The sequence below is a fragment of the Perognathus longimembris genome, chromosome 11 (assembly GCF_023159225.1).
Source record: "Perognathus longimembris pacificus isolate PPM17 chromosome 11, ASM2315922v1, whole genome shotgun sequence".
NCBI classification, from domain to species: domain Eukaryota; kingdom Metazoa; phylum Chordata; class Mammalia; order Rodentia; family Heteromyidae; genus Perognathus; species Perognathus longimembris.
The window spans coordinates 48,216,537-48,240,218 of record NC_063171.1 but is presented as its reverse complement, the minus strand read 5'-3'; positions in this window follow the sequence as shown (position 1 = coordinate 48,240,218).

Below are 23,682 nucleotides of genomic sequence, written 5' to 3'. Positions count from 1 at the left end.
AAGCCCCATGATTCCAAAGCCAGCCTCCCTCCCCTCTGTTCTCCCACCTCTGACCAAACTGTTGACTGCTCTCAATTCTTCCAGAGAAATGGAAGAGCTGTTCCTCCTCTTACTCTAAGATTCTGGTTGACAAAGAAGCCCGTGGCTTTTAGAATAACACAACTAGCCAAACTGGAATTATTCCTTCTTTTTGATGTTATAAAATCAATACCCATGTAGAGAAGAATTTTGAAAAAGTCTAAACAAAGTAAGAAATTTAAAAATCTTCATACTGAGAAGAGATCTATTGAACAATTGTATAAATCTCCAGTTAAGATCTACTCTTAGTGCATTATTATCTACTCTTCACAGTACATTGATTTTTTTCTCACTCTCTATTCTATAGTTCACACATTGACATCAGAATGCTCACACATAGGTCTTTCCATGGTTAGAAAGTTGAGAGACCTATGTTGATAAGCATGAAGCTTCTACTGACAGATTGCTTAACTTCTTAGATTCCTAACCAGGAAAACTATGATTAAAGACAGCCCATACCACATGAGGAAATCAAGTCCTGATTTCATATTTATCATATGAATCATAAAAATCATATATATACATATATACAAATACATATGTGTATATATAAATGTCATTTACATATATAGATATACATACATATATGCCCATATATCCAATATGTGTCATGAAACTTATTCAAAATGCCATTCATAGTAAAGCTTTTTAAACCTGAATTTTCCAATTGAACTTACTGTTTCAGCAATGTAAAATACCTTAAACATTACTTTAAATAGCTCTGTACTATTTAATCTTAGGGTTGTAAAGTTTTGAAAGATTCTGTCATTACTGGACAGTTTAGATAGCCCTAATATTTTCGCCATTATGAAAAATACTGTGGTGAACCTCCACTGATTTTTAATCTCTCACAGTTCCTAAAGAGAGAGTTTTGATATTATCAGTCAAAAAGAAGAAGATTGAATGTTTAAGCTCCTGGACACATATTTGAAAGGTGGCTTCCTAACATGTCAAGGTTTGCCACGGTCCAGCTGGGCCTGGAAACCTGCATTACTTCCTCTTGCCAATGTTTCAAGTAGCAACACTTTCTTTTTTATTTCCCTGTGGGTTTTTTTTTTTCATAAATCCCATGACTAAATGCTTTTTAGCAAATCTTTTTTAATCTCCTCTCAGAAACAACAAAATCAATGCCACAGAACAGGGTGATTAAGCCAATCTGTGTCAAGATTGATCCTGGCTTCCTCTGATGTTGTATGTACCTTCATCATCGATGCCAGTATGCCAATTAGACAAAACTATGCCAATCGCCACAGATAAATTACCTGGTAGAATTTCTTCACTGATGTCTTTTATAATATACAGAAAGCTAGGGACCTAAATCTGTTCAACAGTACTGTGATGAAGTTGAAAATTGTGTGACAGAATAAGTCATAACTGAAACCATGGACAAATTGTGTGTGTGTGTGTGTGTGTGTGTGTGTGTGTGTGTGTGTGTGTGTGTGCCTGTTATGTCTACTGGATTTGTAGTTGTCTCATGGAATAAGATATTGTAAGAAAATTAAGGTCTGGTGAGAGCTCAAGGATGGAAAGGGCTGTGCTTTGCTCAATGGTCAGGGTTGTCCTCAGGGTGGAAGCTAAGAAAAAAATGGTGTCTTTGAAATCAGAGGGGACTTTTTGCCGCTTCTCTTCCTGTCTGATTTGCTTTTATGGTTGCTTTTATTCCTAAAGGAAAGCTTTTTTTAGATTTGTTTTGTCATGAATTTATGTTTTGAGAAGTCTCAACCCATAATCAAAATTTCTTAAAAGTTACATGCCTACTATGCTCCATGCTTTTTAAAGAAGACTAAACTTCACAACGCTTCCTTCTGTATTATTTTTCTAGTCATTGAAACAAGGATTCCTTGACTTGGAATATTAACCTTTGTCAAACTGGCCAAGGTAGTTACTGTACTAGGTTTAGTACAGTAACTCATCTATTACCCTGGTAATAGACTATAGATAATATAGCAAAATGATCATATTTACTTTTAAAAATAGCTAAGGACACATCACTGGAGGAAAAAGCCATAAAGGAATGAAACGGTTTGGGAAAGTGCATTGAGATCATCTTGTGTCTTTCCCAGAGTGGGCCTTGCTACCTGCATGAGTAGAACATGACAGCACTTGCATTTTAAGAGGACTTTTATTTCCTGATGACCTTCCAATGTTCAGGGTTTTTGCTAGACAATTCACATAGCGAGCCTATAGAGATGATTGCATATAGACAAATTAACTTAGAGGGTTGAACAAGCAGAATCAATGTTAGAAATCAGAGATATATGATTTTTTTCTATGATATGATAACTCCTAATTTTTCCACAAATCCAAACTCTAAATTCATGAAAGAATAGGCCTTACTCTATGGTTAATATCTCTATTTAATAAACCCTACTACCCTACAGTAATTCAGAGAAACTAAAAGGTAAATCAATAGTGCTTCACGAAAGGTAGCAGTTCCTGTTTCAAGAAGCTCAAGAGATGTCTTTTTCTATTACCATAATATACACATTTTTTTATTTTATTTTATTTTATTTTTTGGGCCAGTCCTGGGCCTTGGACTCAGGGCCTGAGCACCATCCCTGGCTTCTTTTTGCTCAAGGCTAGCACTCTGCCACTTGAGCCACAGCGCCACTTCTGGCCATTTTCTGTATATGTGGTGCTGGGGAATCGAACCCAGGGCCTCATGTATATGAGGCAGGCACTCTTGCCACTAGGCCATATCTCCAGCTCCATAATATACACATTTGATCTATTACTAATATTACCAAATCAAAGGCAGATATTAATCTTTGTTGCCATATTGATTGCTCATACAAAAGTTGTGTAATATTCAAAAAATATATTGAGATGTTAAATCCTGAGGCATTTCTAACTCATCTCGATCGTCTCAATCACATACATCTAATTAATTAATCATACACATTTAATTAATTCTAAAGACACAAAATCAGTTCCTCAATGTGTTTTGTTATAAACTTCAGTTTAAATATTATTCATCCTATGTTAGCTGATACATTGATGCTGTAACATTGAGTTATTTTGTATCTATATTTCATATATGAAAACTTATAGTGTAGCCTACAGCTAGATATAAGGAAATTAAAATATGGCACTAAGGCTTGGAATGGCCAGCTCACTCCTGAAGCTGTTGCAGTTGTTGTTGTTGTTGGTGGTGGTGGTAGTGGTCATGCGGCTTGAACTAGGGGACTGGGTGCTATCCTGAGCTCTTCTGCTCAAGACTAGAGCTCTACCACATCTTGATACAGAACCACTCCCAAAACTGCTTATTTTTATTTAGCAAAGGAAGATTTCTTCCAAGTGACTACTAGCATAGGATTTGCCAAGTTTAGAACCTACTCAAACCTTGTTTGTTTCAAAATCTTAAGCACACTTTAATCCTTAATTTTATTTGTTCTCCAGCCTCACCTCTATTGTTGGCGAAACAGAAATTTCTGCTTCTTAGAAAATAAGCAATAAAAATATGCTTGGACATTTAAATGTTTTACAAAATATTTTGATGAGTTAAATATAAATGAAAAAGAAACATAAGGCTTACATTTTCCCTTAAATACACAAGGGATTATGAATGCAGAGAAAATGCTCATGGAAACATGTTTGGGACTATGCTAAAACTTTGAAAAATAGAGATATTTGATGAGCCCAAGTGCAGCTGGATTTTGCTCATCCATGACTCCCTCTTAAAGGTAATGGATTATAAATAAAAACATATATTAATAATTCACAGAAGGGATGATAGCAATGGAAGAGAAAAATCCCTCTGCATTAGTCATCCAGATGGAAAGATTCTAAGGGACTTAAAAAATAAAACATGAGAAAACCACAAAGTTTCATCTCTCACATAGCACAACGACTTTCCCTACAAAACACAGAAAAATCGCAAACTCCAGATGATTAAAATGTTGAAGATGAACTGAGAATCAGGTATGGTTGTCAAATTGAATTGGCCTTTATTCACAGGTGGTCACATCAGAACACTGTAATTTTTCCCAATGTTGGAAATTTGTGAGAGATTATAGATATGCAATACATATTATGTATATGTATATGTATATATTTTAAACCTTTTGACAAAATACAATTATATCCCTTCAGATGTACCATTACTATAAGAAAGCAATAACGAAAAGTGATGTTTAGAACTACCCCCAAATATTCTCCCACTTGGATCAATACATTTTGCATGCTTTCTGTGAATTCAGAGTACTGCCAAAATTTAACTCCCTCTTTCAGGATTTCCTTCCTCAGTTTCCAGATATTCTAGAAACACAAGCTTTCTATTTCTGTTTCTCAGCAAATAAAGCCTAGAACACCTTCTTTTGCTATGTTACTCAAACTGGCCTTAAACTCTAGATGCTCCATCAGCTTCCTCAGTGCTAGGATTACAGGTATGGAACACCACACCTGGCAAAAAATATCACTTTCCTCTTTAACTCTGCACTTCATACCTATTGAGAAGTTGGTAGATGATGGATTTCATTCAGTTTGACTAATCTCTTTGAAGTTTCTATCTTTTTATTGAGCCTCCCACTCCTTCAAAGAGTTGATTTTTGTTTTGTTTTATTTTCTTTTGTTCAGATTCCATAATTACTTTTTCTGGTCCTAGGCTTGAATTCAAGCTTGTGTGCTGTCTCTGAACTTTTGTGTTCAAGGATAGTCTACCACTTGAGCCACAGCACCACTTCCAGCTTTCAGCGGTTAATTAGAGACAAGAATCACATGGATTTTTCTGCTCAGGCTGGCTTTCAATCTTTGTACTCGAACCTCAGCCCCCTGAGTTGCTAGGATTGCAAGCATGAGTAATTAATTGCTTGGTGGGGGGGGTTGTTGTTATTTTTTAAAGAATATACAATGAATCATCTCTCCTTGTGATATAATTAGCCTCCTGGAACTTTTCCCACTGTACTATATGAGAGATTACATATTATGTATATGAAATTAAAATCTAGATTTTAAACTTTTAGAAAAACACAATTCTAAACACAAAAGTAGCCATATGGTAAGAGAGCCAGGCTCATTATGCTATTATGCTCATTATGCTAGGAAAACGGAAGCAATGGGTGGGGTTGTGAGAGACAGAATGATGATGGGGTGACATTGATGAAGACTGCGCTCATCAAATGGCATGTTGGATCAAAATCCCTTTGTACAACAACTTAAAAGTAATCTCAAAAATGTAAAATAAGGGGCTGGAAAGGTAGCCTAGCATATAGGAAGCCCTGGGTTTGATTCCTCAGTACCACATACACAGAAAAAGCTGGAAGTGGCGCTGTGGCTCAAGTGGTAGAGTGCTAGCCTTGAGCAAAATGAAGCCAAGGGACAGTGCTCAGGCTCTGAATCCAAGCCCCAGGACTGGCAAAAAAAAAAAAAAAAGTAAAATAAAGCAAAATATCACAAGAAAAGTAAAGATGAAATTGGTGATTATTATTACCTTCATTTGAAAATCAAATATAATGGCTAGATGTTACTTTAACATATATTTGAAGAGGACTAATTTCAAATGGAAATAATGTAGTTTTTAAGGATTCATGTTTTATAATGAACAGGCAACTCTTTGTCTCTTTGTACAGTGATAAAAAATCACTTTGGGTCATTTGAATATGATAATCACATATATGATGTAGTTGTGTGAATTTGCACAGTGAATTTTTGGACAAATCTCATCTTAAAAATAAAAATATAAAACCAGTCTCTTACTATATTAAAAATAATCCCAATGGGATTTTACTTTTTAACCAAGTTGGGACCAACTTTTAATGCCCCCTCACCTCTACCTGAATGATGAAAACAATTTTCTCTGATATTCTGGGAATCTGGTTATAGAAGTAAAACTCCCACAAGTCTGAGCGCTCCCTGGGATTGGGTGTACCCATAGGTTTTACCTTTTCTCCCAGTCTGCAGTTAGCCCCCTTACATGCAACAGTCATGACTGGAATTTCCTCCCTTGGCACTGGTCTCATGGAGTTCACTGAGCACTGTGGTTCTGCTGTGGTAAGTTGTGGTCTTTGTGATCACCTCATTTGCCAGTTTTCCTATGACCACACTTCGCCATAAGAAGAGTTGATTGTATTTCCATTTGTTCATGTTTGCCTTGTTTTCATAAAAATGGGACTGTTCCCATTATGGAAGCCAAATTTCTTTTTTTTACAAAATTATTATCCTTGAGTAGTTGTACAAAGGGGTTTTCATTCAGAGTGGGGAAGCTCAGTTTCTTCTCTCTTACAAAATATCTTATTTGTGAAATTAAATCCCTGACCCATGTTGAATCTCAGGCTGTAATATACTCCACTTAGTGTCTTTCCAGGAAGACACTAAGAGAGGAAGTGAGGGGAAAGTCTACTATTAACTGAAGAACATTGACCATCTAAAAATAAATGCACATTTTTCTATTTAGTACAAACCTATACTCTTAGAAAAAATTATACAAAATAGAAAAATACAATACCAATATTATCTGATATCGTCAAAGAATGATATGCATGAATCATTGTGTATAAATAGAAGAGGAATAAGGAAAGTTAACTATCATTGATGAGAATGGAGAGGACATGTTGTCTTAGAAAAAGGAACAGAGGGCTGGGAATATGGCTTAGTAGTAGAGTGCTTGCCTTGCATGCAGGAAGCCCTGGGTTTGATTCCTTGGCACCAGATAAACAGAAAAAGCCAGAAGTGGTGCTGTGGCACAAGTGGTAGAGTGCTAGCCTTGAGCAAACAGAAACCAGGGACAGTGCTCAGGCCTTGAGTTCAAGCCCCAAGACTGACAAAAAAAAAAAAAAAGAAGAAGGAACCAAATCTCAAGAAAAAAGGAAAGGATGTCAGAGAGAGATGTTTTAAGAAGGAAAGTAGTCTCTTCCTGAAGGTCCTTTTCATGCCTGGAAATTAAAATTATTCCTAGCAAAATAGCATGAAAGGAGTCTTCTTGGCAAGGATAAATATCTTTCATATCCTACAAATAGTTTGATGGCCAGTCCAAGTGTTTGACATTGAGAAATCTTCTTATTTTTCACAGTCTGAATAAGAATTTCAGTGGCTATTTGGGAAGGCTGTTCGGGACTTTGTAAGCACCAACTTCCTCTTTTAGTTTTGAACAGGCAAAAACAAATGTGTTGTGTTCATTGAGGAACACAGGTAATAATCCAGGGCTTGCAAGGCCAGTGGCAAGTAGCTTGTAACCTCCTTCATGGCATTGATCCTCTCTACAGATGCCAAATGAGCACCTTGACTCTGTTGATTCTAACTTGAATAATTAGGAGTTGATTGATTGTCCTGTTCAGAGTACTAGAATGAACGCTGAAGAAGAAAAACTTTGGGTCTTAGTTACTTCTTCTATGAAATTAGGATGATACAACCAATTCCATATTATGGGGGAAAATGCTGATGACTCTGAAACCAACAATAACAACAACAACAAAACTAAACTAACCCCAAAGTCTCTCTGGAACCAAGATTTTTGTGTTGAAATGAAGCCTAAAATAATGATTGCAATAAGCTCCCCTAGTCCCAGATTCAACATTGTGGTAAACCATCACACATCAAAATGAAATGAGGTGTTGGGAACATTTATTTTCCAATAAATCTCGGTAATTTAATTACAAAAATTCTGATCCCTATATGAGAAAAATGTATGCAGAATTGACTGTTCAACTTTGAAGAAAAATTAAATCCAAGTGAAATTGCTTTGTTTAAAAACTTTCTTTGACATTGATTGTGTTTTCTAGTTGCTCACAAAATCAGTGCTAGTTCTGGATGTGACATTTTTGAATAATCAGTCACTGCAGGACACAGTGTGAGAAGCAAATGAAGCACAGGGCAATCAGACCACAGCCCACAGCTTGAAATTTCACCTATTACCTAATTTTTCTTTATCTACAAACAATGCCAATATCAGTAAAAAATGATATATGATTTCTCTGGATGAGGTTTATTATTACCACACCTGTGATTTCAAATCTACTTGGTCAGATTGGATTAAACAAGTGATGTGTTTGTTGTTTGTTTTTTCATTTTTAATTTTTGTAGTTATTTCTGTGCTTTAAGTATAAGCACAAAATTATAAGCAATATTTTCAATGAGTACCTATTCTATTCTTCAGATAAAGTACTAATAATTTACAAATATTCTCAAAAATTTCCCTGACCTTTCCAGAAAACAAAATATTTGGAAATATAATTGGAGCATATCCTATCAGAAACAAAGCTTGGTTTCAGCCATTTTTTTTTTTTTTTTTTTTTTTTGGCCAGTCCTAGGCCGTGAACTCAGGGCCTGAGCACTGTCCCTGGCTTCTTTTTGCTCAAGGCTAGCACTCTGCCACTTGAGCCACAGCGCCACTTCTGGCCATTTTCTGTATATGTGGTGCTGAGGAATCGAACCCAGGGCCTCATGTATACGAGGCAAGCACTCTTGCCACTAGGCCATATTCCCAGCCCAACTCAGCCATTTTTTTTAAACTTCCATTTATGTTTAGTATCCATTATTTATTCAGTAATCCATCTAAAACATCAGGAGAGGGGATATTATAAGTATTTCTAATTTAAAAGTAAACCTATAAAGCCAGGCAAAGATGGCTTATGCGTGATATCCATCCACTCAGAGGATGAAATACGAGGGCCATGGTTCAAATCCAGCCAGGGCAGGAAAGTTCTTAAAACTCTTATCTCCAATTAACCAGCAAAATGCCCAAAGCAGAGCAGTGGCTCAAGTGGCAGAGTACTCCCAAATGTCAGTGTTAGCCTTGAGTTCAAGCATGAGGATCAGCAAAGAATAAAGTAAGCCTATGAAAGGAGGGAGTGGGGAACATTCTCAGTTCATTGTACATCTGTTCTCACTATTTCTAGGTTTATAGAAATGTCATACTTGCACCCAGTAACTTCCTCAGTTTTACTTTTACCCTCTTGATCTTCTCCTTTAGAATCTTGTCATAACATACACTTAATCTCATAGTTTTCTTTTGAATGAGATTTATTACTTCCATTTTCTTGGCATAGCTTTAAAAGTTAGAGTTTAAATGTGCATATGGAAAATTATTTTTTGTCATAGATGAATTTCTATATTCCAGAGATGCCAGAGATTTTCTTTCATAATTGCCTTTGTTGTTGTTTTGTAGTTTGAGTGTGTGTGTGTGTGTGTGTGTGTGTGTGTGTGTGTGTGCAGGAAGCAAGAGCATGAAGAAAGGAAAACTTCTCTTGTTAATGTAAAAAGTTAGCAATGTTAAGTTTAGGGGCATACAGTGAAGGTAACTATTAATCAAGAGGGATGGTATGCCCTTTTTTTTCTGTAAGGAAGCCTGTAGAATCAAAATAAGTACAAGTACTAAGACAAAATAGGTACAATGTTACCAAGATAGGAGTTTAATTATTATTTTTTTTTTTGGCCAGTCCTGGGCCTTGAACTCAGGGCCTGAGCACTGTCCCTGGCTTCTTTTTGCTCAAGTCTAGCACTCTGCCACTTGAGCCACAGCGCCACTTCTGGCCGTTTTCTGTATATGTGGTGCTGGGGAATTGAACCCAGGGCCTCATGTATACAAGGCAAGCACTCTTTCCACTAGGCCATATCCCCAGCCCCCCAAGATAGGAGTTTAGAGGGGACATCTCATGTGTCAAAAAGGCTCTGAGCCTAAGATCCCAATGTCATTCACAGGTTATTTTTCAGTTTGGAAGAGTAATTTTAAGTGAAAGCGACTGCTGCTTTTTCTGGTCCCCTATGTGTTAGTTTTTCAGTGCACAATTTCTTTCCTAGCTATGAGATAAGTATTTGCTTGTCTCTCTGCTCTTCTCAGTGAAAACAAACATCCATTGCCATGGAGGTGCTAAAGATGAAAGGAATAAGTATAATACAGCAACAAATTTCCAACCCTACATTTCAGAACATCAGAGACCACTGTAGTACCTTGAATTATTATCAACAAAGAGCCTATTTGAAGTTCACTGTTTTCTGAATTTGTAACATTTTTGCCACAGTATCTATCTCAGACAAGAAAAATATATTTTGAGCACCAGGTTGTAAAAGCTGGAGAAATAAAGGAAGACCAGCAGGGTTTAGGTTTTTTTAAAATATTATTTGGAGACCATGAGAAAATGACTAGTATAGCACTAATAAAACTCTCAGGAGGACCAAATTCAACTTCAGAACAATAAGCAAGATTTTGAAAAATTACAGGGAGCCAGGTGAATACGTAAATAATACAAATCTACTCTCAAATTTTGGGGTATTTTAAAAGTATTTACTTACTTATTTGATATTATTAGCTGCTTTACAAATGGAATTAAATGAAGTTTGGAATGCCCATGCCTCAAATATCAATGACACAGATAAACTAGGAAGAGGAAAACATGAAGGCATAAAAATATGTTGGAGCCAGATGCCAGTGGCTCACACCTGTAATCTTAGCTACTCAGGAGCCTGAGATCTGAGGATCATGGTTTAAAGCTAGCTGGGCAGGAAAATCTGCAGGACTCTTATCTCTAATTAAGCACCAGAAAATGGGAAGTGGAGCTGTGGCTCTGTTGTAGAGTGCTAGCCTTGAGTGTGTAAACTCAGAGTCAACTCCCAGGCCCTGAGTTCAATCTCAATCCCCACAACTGACTGACCACATATGTGTGTGTGTGTTTGTGTGTGTGTGTGTGTGTGTGTGTGTGTGTGTGTGTGTGTGTGTAGGAAAAATATGGCCAGACATAATGTGAAAGACTAAGAAGTTCAATTCTCTTGCACTATCTCCTGGTTTAAATATACTCACCCACTGGATCTTGCCCACAGGAGAGAGTTGACACTACCTTGCTTTCAAAGGAATGCTTCTCTTGGCTGTCAACTTACTCCATTTGCCAATCCACAAAGACTTCTTCTAAAGTTTGTACTCAAATTAGAATAACCCTTATTTTTTTTCTGTGATCTTATCATGCGAAGGAATATGTGGCATATTCCTTTGGTGGAAAGATAGTATACCTAAACAAACCCAGAATTCATTAACAGCCTATAAATTTAATTTCATTTCCTCCTCTTATGCATAAAAACTTTTTCTACTAAAATGTTTTCAGCTTCTGTTACTGAATAAGTTTTCATTCTAGTCTCTGTTTATTTTGCACATAACCTGGAAAAGATTGCTGGCTGCAATCCTTGTGGTGTTACTAAAATATTTCTTTAACGTCCCCAGCTAATACAGAGTATGTGAACAGAGGACCGAGACAGAAACTGAGTTTTCATATTGTACTTCATCGAACAGAATAGAGGAATTACAAATGTGGCAAAGCTTAGTAAATATTGTATATGCTACTATAGAGTTTGGGTTCGCTTATCATTCCAGATGTAATGTCTTCTCTGCTCCACATTTAACTTACTTGACTAATTCAAATTCTTGTCTGTTCAAGACCATAGAATTCCCATTGCAATTCACATATTGAGTATGAACACAAAATATGTGAATTACAAGCACATTTTCATCAATTGCTCTGGACAACAAGAAAAGAACAAATACTTGAGTACTCAACTTACCTGAATTGGCAAACCAAATTTATTCCTATGAATTTCTTAGAAGCTGAAATTCTCAGTAATGCTTTCTTTTTGGGGGGTCTCAGTCAATGACTACAAGAACTTCAAAAATGTTACTAAAATAAAAGAATGACATGAAATTTATTAGAGTCAAGTGAAGAGGAAAGTCTAAAGCAATTACCTAAGTTTTGCTTCTGAACTTTGGTAAACCTCACAATAATATTCTATTATATGATCTCAAATTTTCATCCTTAATTGGAGAAAATTAATGCATTTCAAAGAACGTTAGTCTAAAAAGACAACTACAGAGTAAAACAGCAAAGTGTCTTCAGTTTCAAGGACTTGTTTCCTTGTGATAATTACAACGTATCATACAATAATCATCACATCTGATCTATAATCAATAAATGACTACCTTTTAAAATATCGATTAATTGATAAGCTAGACTAAAAGCAAAAAGAGAAAGAACTCAAATTACTAATATCAGAAATGATAGAACAAAAATCACTTCTGGAAACAATCTTACAAAATATAGTGAACGCTATCTAAAAACTTTGAACTTTGTTTTATTCTTTTAGTTCAGCTCTCTTGCTCATGGATGGCACTAGGCTGCTTGAGCCATATCTCTTCTTCAGCATTTTGCTGGCTAACTGAAGAGAGTATTGCTAACTTCTTTGCAATGAAGGCTGTCTTTGAACCACAGTTATCAGCCTCCTGAATTAGGATTATAGGCATGAACCACCAGCACCTACTTTCGATCATGGATTAAACAGCTAGACAGTATACCACAACTATAATAATAAAAAAAAAAGGCTGAACAATATTCTAAACCAACTAGATCAAATGCATTGATCTTACTGACACTTCTAGAAGATAAATGTATTTTCTTTATTGAAAAATTACAAGGTACAAAAGAAAGCAATTTTCAGAAAATAACGTTTTAAAACCTGTTAGAAAGTAAACCTCTACTCACCAGACACTATGTTGAGCGTGAACTACACAACTTGTGGTTGGGATGGGAGAGAAAAACAGAGAGAACAAGTGAAGGGGTGACAATGTCCAAAAAGAAATGTACTCATTACCTGAATTATGCAACTGTAACCTTGTGTACATCATCTTTATAATAACAACAAAAAAAGTCTTCAAAAAAAAGTAATACTTAAAATAAGAAAAAAATACTTTAAATAAGGAAGATATAGGTGAAGTGATTAATGAAAGTGAATCAGGAAGATAATGATGAGAAGTTAAAGAGAAAATATAAAGTGATCAATAGATGGCATTAAGAGAAAGATAATAATTTAGGAAAGAATTAGGATAGCTTAGGATAGCTCTTCTTCTCTTTCTTTTCATACTTTTTATTTTGTTCTCTGTGACCAACCAGACTAAAGGGAAAAAAATAAAAAAGGAAGGGTTCTTTTAAAAAAGAGTGGAAAGGGGCTGGGGATATAGCCTAGCGGCAAGAGTGCCAGCCTCGGATACACGAGGCCCTAGGTTCGATTCCCCAGCACCACATACAGAAAACGGCCAGAAGCGGCGCTGTGGCTCAAGTGGCAGAGTGCTAGCCTTGAGCGGGAAGAAGCCAGGGACAGTGCTCAGGCCCTGAGTCCAAGGCCCAGGACTGGCAAAAAAAAAAAAAAAAAAAAAAAAAAAAAAGAGTGGAAAGGCTTATGTCAGTTGTAGTTACTTATTTTATACAAATATTATCAATAAAAATCAACCCTTACTGATGATCAGGACAGTGTTATCTTGCTAGGAAACAAGGGTTTCAGAATATTTTTAGTAATTTCAGAAAAATAGGAAGCCCAGGCCTTTGTCGAACCTTTAGGTTCTATTGTCCATTTATGTTAGTAACATTCTCTAATCCTCAGTCTTTAGAAATGAATGCTCAGTAACATCAAAGAATCATATCATGATTAAAAACTGCTGTATGTAAACTATCCAAAGCTCAGGTTTAACAGCAATCTTTTGTCATCACTCAAAGACATTTTAAAACCTCAACAACAACAATAACAATAAAGCTAAAACTCTTTTTTTTTTTTTGGCCAGTCCTGGGCCTTAGCACTGTCCCTGGCTTCTTCCCGCTCAAGGCTAGCACTCTGCCACTTGAGCCACAGCGCCACTTCTGGCCGTTTTCTGTATATGTGGTGCTGGGGAATCGAACCTAGGGCCTCGTGTATCCAAGGCAGGCACTCTTGCCACTAGGCTATATCCCCAGCCCCTAAAAGTCTTTATTGAATCCACATTTCTTTCAACTTTCACTTTTTAAAGTAAGAAGTACTTTTTTAAAAGAAATCCTAGATAAATATCTAGATGCATCACCACCCTCCTTTTCTTGTCTTAGCTGATTTCCACAGCTCTTTCTTTGTATCTCTTTAGTTTCTGTGACTTCTCTTCACCTTTCCTACTAGGATCATTTCCTTTTAAGATGGAAAGCTTGCTGGAGAAGTAAGCAAGTGCAACCTTAGCCCTCCATTGACCTCTCCTGGACAAATTAAAATGCACTCAAGACTTCTTTCTCTAGAACAGAAGCATGCCATTGCCTGTAACCTTAGTTGCTTAATTTGGGGGTTACAAAATTTTCTGTGATGCCAGGTTTTCAGGAACTAAGTTTCTTAGAGTAGAGGTAGAAGAAGATAGGGAGAGGTTGGTTATTAGACATGAAGTTATAGTTAGATAGGATTAAAGAGTCCTCATGAGCTTTTGCACAAATGGCTCACTTCAGATAACAATCATACTCTGCTATATGTTTCAAGTAGCTAGAAAAAGGATTTTGAGTGTTATTATCACTGAAGAATAAAAATGCCTGGTGTTCTTTATATATTTACACTGACTGACATTTTTAATGTTTTATGTAACAACTAAGATAATTTTAATTTATATTAAGAAGTAAAAGCAAATGAGTATTTATTTCACAACAAATAAAACAATGAAAAGACCACAAGGGGAATACAAAACTTCCTAGAATTTCATGAGAAAAAAAGTATGATTGAGATTTAAAGGAAATAATTTCTTTTAAGTGTCTGCCAAAGATTTGTTCCTCTGGTAACATTTCAAGTAGAGTAGAGTGTGTTTCTTACAGCCTGAAGCTCTAGTAATAATAGTCCATGTAGATTTGAACACTTCATAGATTTAAAGTCAAGGATTTTAGTTTTGAGGTGTTCCTCATGAACACTGACTGGGTTTTGAAGAAACTTGGACTTGTTGACGGGACAACTGCATAGATTTTATTGAAGCATGATGATGAGTTAGCTACAAAGCCATAAGATTTCCAGATTCCATTTTTTATTGAATGCATATCACTTGAAAGGGAAAGAGAGAATAAGGTTGTGCAATATGCATTTCAAATTTTGCTGAATCTAAATATTTGAAAACTGGCTTAAGGTATTAGCCAAACCAAAAATACAGTTAAATTCACCCAAATTCTGATTTATACCATGTAATTAAGCTCTCTTCTTATTGGGTTTCTTCCCAGCATGTGTATTATCTGCTGATGGCTTTAAAATGTAGACCAATTTCAATGAACATTATATAAACAGAGAGGAATAATTTTATTCTTTTGCATCCAACTGAAATGCAAACCAACATATAATTTATACTCTGTATCACTGGACTTTATTTTTTTTTTAGTGTAAGTAAAAAAAGGCTTTTCAGTACCTAAATACAATTATAAGCTATTGATATATAAGTATATTACTGATGTGTACCTAGAAGAGATTTAAAGTTATTCTCAGTGCTACCTTTCTTGACTCCTTTAGCCCCACTTTTAATTTGATTAAACTTATAGCTAATAGAACAACACTTTAAAAAATATAAAGACAACTTGACCTCTTAAATAGCAACCACAGATACATGCGACTTACTTAGTTTCTAATAAATACAATGATTTCAGAAAGCCTAGTTAGTCTCTCCATTTCAACTTCATTATATATAGCAGATAGGAAAGGTTAATAATAAAATGTTTGGTGTATCATTATGGTCTAGCTTGTCAAATAAATTTTTCCTATTTAGAAGATGAACTTATAGTGTATTATGCTTGCTTTGATTTGAATAACCACTCCAGAGTTCAGATAAATATCTGAACTTTATCCCAACCATCCAAACTTCCTTTGGTGTGTGATTCAAGCCTGAAAATCTCCTGAGAACAGATGTTCTTGTAAGCTTTCCTTTACTTCCTGTTTCTATTGTGAGAACTAGGTTTCTTATTTTCAGGAAAAAAAATTGAATGCATAATGGCTAAGGGGCTTTTTATCCAATTTAAATTGGAAGTTAATATTTTTAATCCCACTCTTATTTCAGTTCTTATCTGAATTTATCTTCTTATTTAAAAGCAATAAACCATCTCTAGGCAAGGAAATAAACAGGAAGAAGAGACCTGAGTTCTACAATCACCTTAAAAAATCCCCAGTGGCTTTTGTTCAATGAAGCCCCACCTCTTAAAGCTTCATTTGCCAATACTTCCTTCTACTTCAGGGCCTTAGTTCATTAAGTTCTAAACTATAATATCCTCCTCACAACTTATTTCTCCTTTCTTCCATCTCAAGTAATGGCACCTGTGCAAACAAACTTTGTCAGACAAAACTTGTAAAGTTGATTACTGATTACTCTCTTTTCCTCACTTCTTATGTTTAATGCTAGAGGAAACCTGCTAGCTCTGCCTGCACAATATATACAAAATGAAGGTTGTTCTCAACTCCTTCTCCATCACCATGGCCCAATCCATTTTCATCTTTCCCCTGGCCCATCTTGCTGTTGTAAGGTAACTCGATTGAGAGAAACAGAGAAGCCACATCATGAGAGGTCGAATTGGGAGTCTTTACTGGAAAACTGTTGGTTGCAGGCAGACTTCTGTCACAAAGAAAGACCCGAAGCCCCTCGAATACACTCAATGCTGACAGAAAACTGAGGAGAGAAAGAGCACCAAAACAATAACAAAAAAAATCAGATCAACCCCAATGGATTGCTGAAGTGGAACACCATGGTGACCAGAGGAGACACGGGAGACACGGGAAACACAGCACACAGGGTATGGGGTAATGGCACCTGAGCTGTCCTGTACATAAATAGGGTCAGGATCAGGGGACAGGGTCACAGGAAACTCAAAAGCCTCTCAAGCTCAAGGCAGAGGACTGATAGGTCCTGTAACCTATCATCCAAGTCTCTTCCCCTGCCTCTAGGAATCAGGCATGTCCATCACCTGGGAAGTGGGCTGTCCCCTTCCTCCATCATGAAGACAAGATGGAGCCATTTAAACCCAATTCCCTAGCCACCATATGGCCAAGATGGTGCCAGCTAGACCCAGCATCTCCACTTCATTGCCAGCTCACAATGTCAAAAGTACACACATTTCTGATTTTCTTTTGTGGATTATTTATTACCAGGCTATTTCTCTTATTCTTTGGGGGACAGAAAGCTACATAATTGAGAGACATTAAGCTATAAGATCAAAGATATCCCCACCACCATGGGAAAAAGCTTTTCACTGCGCTCACCAAGCATCTGGTTTGGAATCTAATATCTGACTTTAGCAGTCCATGAACCTTCCAGTAAATGGTGCCTATACATATTGATGGGAATCTGCTTTGTTCCCGTAACTTAACAGTGCTCCCATGGCCTGGCCCACTGACTATCCCTGCCACCTTCCCCAAATTCTGCAGCCTGGAATCTTAATCTAAATGGGAAAGCTTACTCCCTTACCCGCCCCTCCTCAGGTGATAGGCACCTGAGTTCCTAGAAGCAGGCCATACCTGGCTGAGCCTTTAACCTGTACAATAGGTTCCTGGAAACAGGCCATTATCACAAGCTCTCAAAGCATGTCCTGAAATTTCTTGCAACTCTCCAGCTACCAGTGACCCTCCTCCCACCTAGGACCCTGCCTAAGTCCCTCCAACCTTGCCCCATTACACCTCCTGTCTCCTGGCTCTCCTCAGATCACTATGGAGTCCCTCTTCAACTTTCCATAAAAGGGGTTGGGGATCTGGCTCAGGGAAGAGCACGCCTGCCTGGCGAGCTCAAGGCCCCGAGTTCGGTCCTCAGCTCTGGGGAAAAAAGAAACCAAAACTATAAACGACCAACTTTCCGTTACAGTTGATCTAGTCTGTTGTGTGGACAGAGTGATAAGACACAGAATTGAAAAGAGAAGAAGAGGAAGGACTTGCACACCCATCCTTCCAGGTGGTAAAGGACAGAAAGGAAATTACAGGCTAACTGAAAAAGACATATAACAAAAAAAAAATTAAAAATCAAAAGCTGAGAGGTCTAGCTTCCCTTTTAACAATTAACAATTTTCCACACTGCCTACATTCACCACCCCTTCTACCCCTCACCTCTTCCTATAACTCCTAACTCTTTCCCAGAGCTACAAGTAACTGATCAATCCAAGAGTGTTGAACAGACAATGAAATGACTGGTGGGGAAGTTGGTGCTGGTTGTCCATCTACTGCCTGGGAGTGATGGTTTCATGAAAACATTTACTTCTGGCAGTTTATGCTAAAGTTGAGATGCTTGACTTTTAAGTCTCCAAAGAATAAATGTTTGGCATGAATAATAGAAATCTGGAGTTTTCAATGCTCATATGTCCAAAATCTGAAGAGCTGGAAATCACTAGGAGTCCCAAATTGGTGTCCACTTTGGAATATTTGGCCCAGAAAAATGTATATTCTCATGCCGCAGGAAGTTGGTTTGCGAAATGAAGACTGAATTGAAGCCAGAAAAGCATGCGCCTGTTGCCAAACTGTAGATGAAATGTGATAGTTTGCTCCACAAAGTTTCTTTTTAAAGTTATTTGCAGCTGCCATGACCCATCTTTAAAGTTATAATATGCAGAACTGTTATTTAGAAATTCCAAGAGAGGAAAACAAACCTCAGTTGTTTACATTTAAGCATGATGTAGTGGGACTCAAAAGAATAAATGTAAACATTGTAGATTGGACAAAGCAAGCATGTGGAGCATGGCTCAAATCAGAGAAAAGATTTCCATGGGTAAAACAGACATTTTCATTTTTATAAGAAAGCTATACTGACTATTATCCTACTTATTTATTCTTATGAAGTGTCCAGAAACAGTATGTTGATTATCTTGTTGTGTGGGAATTCAGTCACGAGAAACAGAGAAGCCACATTTTGAGAGGTCTAATTGGGAGTCCTTATTTGAAAGCTGTTGACTACAGGTGGACTCTGGGCACACAAACCTGCAGCCCCTTGAATACACTTAACACTGTTAGAAAACGAAGCCATGAGAGTAAGAGAGGAATAAAAGAGCAGAAAAACAATACCGAAAGTCCAGATCATTTCCAATGAAGAGCTGAAGTGGGATGCCACGGTGAATAGAGGAGAGCCAGGAGACATGAGTATGGTTTAATGGCACCTGAGATGGTCCAGGCCTAAACAGGGTCCTGGGCAGGGGTCAAGGTCACAGGAGCTTGAGAGTTCATGACCCATTAACCTATTGTCCAAGTCCCCACCCCTGCCTCTAGGAATTCAGGCATACCCATCACCTGGAAGGTGAAACTGTACCTTCCTCCACCATGAAGACAAGATGGCACAAGTTTAAACCCAATTCCCTATCATCCACCATGTGGCCAAGATGGTACTGATTAGACTCAGTACTTTATTTTAATCCCAGAAAATGTTTAAGTCAAAAAGGAAGGCTGGGGCTGGGGATATAGCCTAGTGGCAAGAGTGCCTGTCTCGGATACACGAGGCCCTAGGTTCGATTCCCCAGCACCACATATACAGAAAACGGCCAGAAGCGGCGCTGTGGCTCAAGTGGCAGAGTGCTAGCCTTGAGCGGGAAGAAGCCAGGGACAGTGCTCAGGCCCTGAGTCCAAGGCCCGGGACGGCCAAAAAAAAAAAAAAAAAAAAAAAAAAAAGGAAGGCTGATGAAACTCTCATCTGCCAACTCAGTTTTAATTTGTAAAATATAATACTAACTTAATTGCACATTCTTTTCAGTCTGAAAGAGCACATTAGACAGCCATACATGACACATACTGGCTTAAAAAGTGTTACCTATTTGAAAGTCAGGAACCATGTATAATGGATACCAAAAAATTAAAATGAACTAAATTTGGCAAGATAGGAAACAGTTAAAACAGAAATGACAAGTTCAAAACTGAGTGAATAGAAGAAAAAGCCACAATGGGGGGTCATTTCTCTAATCCTGGTATCTCAGGAGGTAGAGTTCAGGAGGATTGCAGTTCAAGGCCACTCTAGATCAAAAGGAATATCTATTTTAACCAATAAAATAGGTGTAGTCACACATACTTGTAATCTCAGCTATTATAGAAGGCATAGGTAGGAGGATTATGGTCTCAGGATGGCCACAGGGAAAAATGTGAAACTTTATTGAAAAAAATAATGAAAGCAAAAAGGAATAGGAGAGTGGCTCAAATATTAGAGAACCTGCATAGCAAGCTGGAGGCCTGGAGTTCAAGCCCCAGTACCGAAAGGCCGGGGGGCGGGGGGGGAAGACAGAGGGAATGAAGGAAGAAAGGAAAGCAAAAGAAAGGAGGAAGAGAAAAAAAGTGAGAGAGGAAGGAAGGACAGGAGGACAGAAAGGAGGGAGGGAGGGAAGGAAGGAGGAAGGGAGGGAGGGAGAGAGGGAGGGAGGGAGGGAAGGAGGGAGGGAGGGAGGGAGGGAGGGAAGAATAGCACACCAGGATGTGCTGAATTTTTTATTCTCTGTTGACATTAATAACATAAGTAGACAATATGTCTAAAACAAACAAGTGGTTTCTACTTATCAAAAAGTTGCTTCTGCGTTTCCAGTTGAGTCCATGGTTTTATTTTTCGTTTCTCTTTTTGTTGTACTAGGGATCAAATTGAGGGCCTTGAACCCTCTACCACTGAGCTATATCCCCTGGTCCTCAAAAATCCATGTTTTTAGAATTAATGGCTGAATATCTGTAATGTTCTGGTGCTCCACTTTTTTACTACTCAGGTAAAACTATCTACTGATTTCTACCATCTCTAATGAGATGTTATCAATTGCAGAAAATGCAAGCTGTTAGTATAAACCACTGATGGTTGATTTGGATTTTTGTGGTTCTCTATTGAACTTTACCTTAATACACATACACACACACATACACACACACATACAAACACACATACACACATACACACACACACACGAGCACCCTATCTCTGGTGCTGGACCTCCTATGATCAAAATTGATATCCTACTTATATGTGACCATAAGAAAGCCATTGAATATTCTGGACAGTTTGCTCACCTGTAAAATAGAAGTCATTGTAATAATACCTTTCAATGGGTAATTAATAAGCATTAAGTGAAATGAGAGATTAAAAGGCTGTAAATAAGGTCTAGAATTTTTTGAATGCTCTCTATTAAATTTCACCTTAACATGCACAGCACCACCACCACCACCACCACCACTCCTATCATTCCAGCTCTGATCCTATGATCAAAATCTCTGTCTCACTCACTGACATGTGACCTTAAGAAAGCCACTGAGTCAAGCTGACATCTGATTATCTTGGTTCAAAGCCAGCCCAGGCAAGAAAGTCCATGAGATTCTTACCTCCAATTAACCACACAAAGCCAGAAGTGTAGCTGTGGCTCAAGTGGTAGAGCACAAGCCTGGAACACAAAAGCTTGGGATCAGTGTGCAAGCCCAGAGTTCATACGAAACAAACAAAAAGAACCTTGAACATTTGTAGACCGTTTCCTCACTTGTAAAATGGAGGTCCCAGTAATAATACCTTCCAACTGGGTAAAAAACAAGCATTGAGATGAGACAGATGAAAATACTGGAAGTACAACATTGCCCTGATGCCTTCATTCTTGGAGGCCACATGTTCCAACCAGATAGTGAAATTCCTTCATGCAGGAGTGCATTCCAACCTGCTGCTGCCTTTGCACAAATAGAAAGCCAATCTCTCTGTGTTAAGCCACTGTGAATTTCTAGTTTTCTACTCCAACATCCTCTAACCCAGTCCTTATTCCCCACATACTGAAAGTGATTCATAATTCCTAATAAAGAGATTAAATAAAGCAATACTATTTCAGTAATGGCAGGTGAAATTTGATGTCTTAGTAAAAGAAGATTCCACACCTCTTGACTTCTGGAACAATGAAAAATTTTGTTTTATATTCTACTTGGCTGCTATTCTTCATTTGCATCTGAGGAGCATGCTTTTTCTCACCTGCTTTCTAATGTAATAATGCTACCAAAATCCTGGGTCCACATATAAAAACAGAACAAATCAATGGACTAGAAAGTAAGAAGTCAAGGAAGAAAGCAATCCAATGGTTTGCCAGTTGATTTATATGTTCTGAGGCTTGAAAACCTCCTTGAAAGGAGTAACACTGGTATGTCAGAGTGATTTTAATTGTCTTATTATAATGGCTTTGTAATCTAAAGAACAGACATTCCTTCAAAGGAAGGAGAACTACAAAATAAATTATTCCAAAGGCTTCATTGGATAAAGTATTCTTAGTGCCCAGGGTCTAATTTATAAGGTGGCTCAAATCTATAATCCTTGCTACTTGAGAGGCACAGATCAGGGAATTGAGGCTGCAATCTAGCCTCAAAATTAAAGTTTGAGAGACTCTTCCACCTCAATCACTAACTAAAAGCAAAAATAAGTGCCTGTCATCCCAGTGACAAAGGTGAACAGAACAAGGAGGATTACAGTCCTGGCCTGCCCAGGCACAAAGCAAAACCGTATCTTGAAACTTACACATAAAGGGAATGGCAGCATGGATCAAGTGGCAGCACAACTGCTTAGCAAGTGTAAGGTTCTAAGTTTAAACCTTATGATTAACAACAACAACAACAAAAGTCATATTAATTTTAAGAATCAGTATTGGCCTCCTGGTATCACATTACTCAAAAGCTCTATAGTCACAAAAGTATTTATGTAATATAAAAAGACTCCACCCGGTTTAGGTCATAATCCTGATAACGAGTAGCACAAATTATAGTCACCATTATTCATGTATAAGTAGATTTTATAAACAGAAATATAAATGTGCTTTAATGGAGAACATGTTTGAAATTATAAAAACCACTGTTCTATAGTGTTCTCTTAGTGCTAGTACTGCTCAATTTAAATAGGGAAACATGTCATTAGGGAATTTTTCATGGTTCGTTTCTACTTTAATAATAATAATTAACCTTTTGTTCGTTTCTGTCTAGATCCCTGCGCTTTTTGTTCTCAAGGCTAGAGCTCTATCACTTGAGCCACAGCTCCACTACAGCTTTCTTGGTAGTTAATTGGAGTCTCACAGACTTTCCTCCCTGTGCTGGCTTTGAACCTTGATCCTTAGAGCTCTGCCTCTTTAATAGCTAGGATTATAGGCATGAACTACAGGTACAAGGCTAACAAATAACTTTCAAAAGTATAATATGAATTCATACTTATTTAATGTTTGCTTTGCTGAAATACCAATGAGAAGCACAATGTTAAATAACAGTGCAAAAGAATGATTTTGCAGATGATTTTGTTGTAAATTTTTAAACCTAAAATACTATAAGAATTCAGTCTAAAACATTGACAAAATGAATCGCAATATTCAGTTCTGCTGTTGCCTGGAAAGGGGAAAAAATAATCTGTGGGTTGAGCTACCAGAAAACTTAAAATGAGGGATTTGTTTGTTTGTTTGTTTCTGTTATAAATTATCTAGCTTTCCTACTGACATAGCTTCTTTTCATTTTAGCTATGTGGATACAAGTTATTATAGGTATCTAGGGATTTTCTAATCTCTGTAACTTACTTATGAGGAATACTTTACTCATAAAGTCCCTCTGTTAAAGAATTTCTCATCTTTCAAGATCCTCTAGAAGAATAGTTGGTAGCAGGACAAAATCAGGCATTCATTCCACATTTATTTTTGTTTTCTACATGTAAATCTGCTGAGGAAAATTATCCTGAAGCTAGTTGGGGCATGTTCATGGATAATTTTATTTGCCAACTTTGGCCCCAGGGTGCTCAGTTATTGGTTGAAACATTATTCTGAATTTTTCTATAAGAGTATATTTGGATCAAATTAACATAAAGATTTTCTTGTTGGGGTGTTTTTTAAATTGAATATAATGACTGTATTTGCTCATCTTTCCTTCCATGATTTATGTGACACCCACCACCACCACCTTACATCA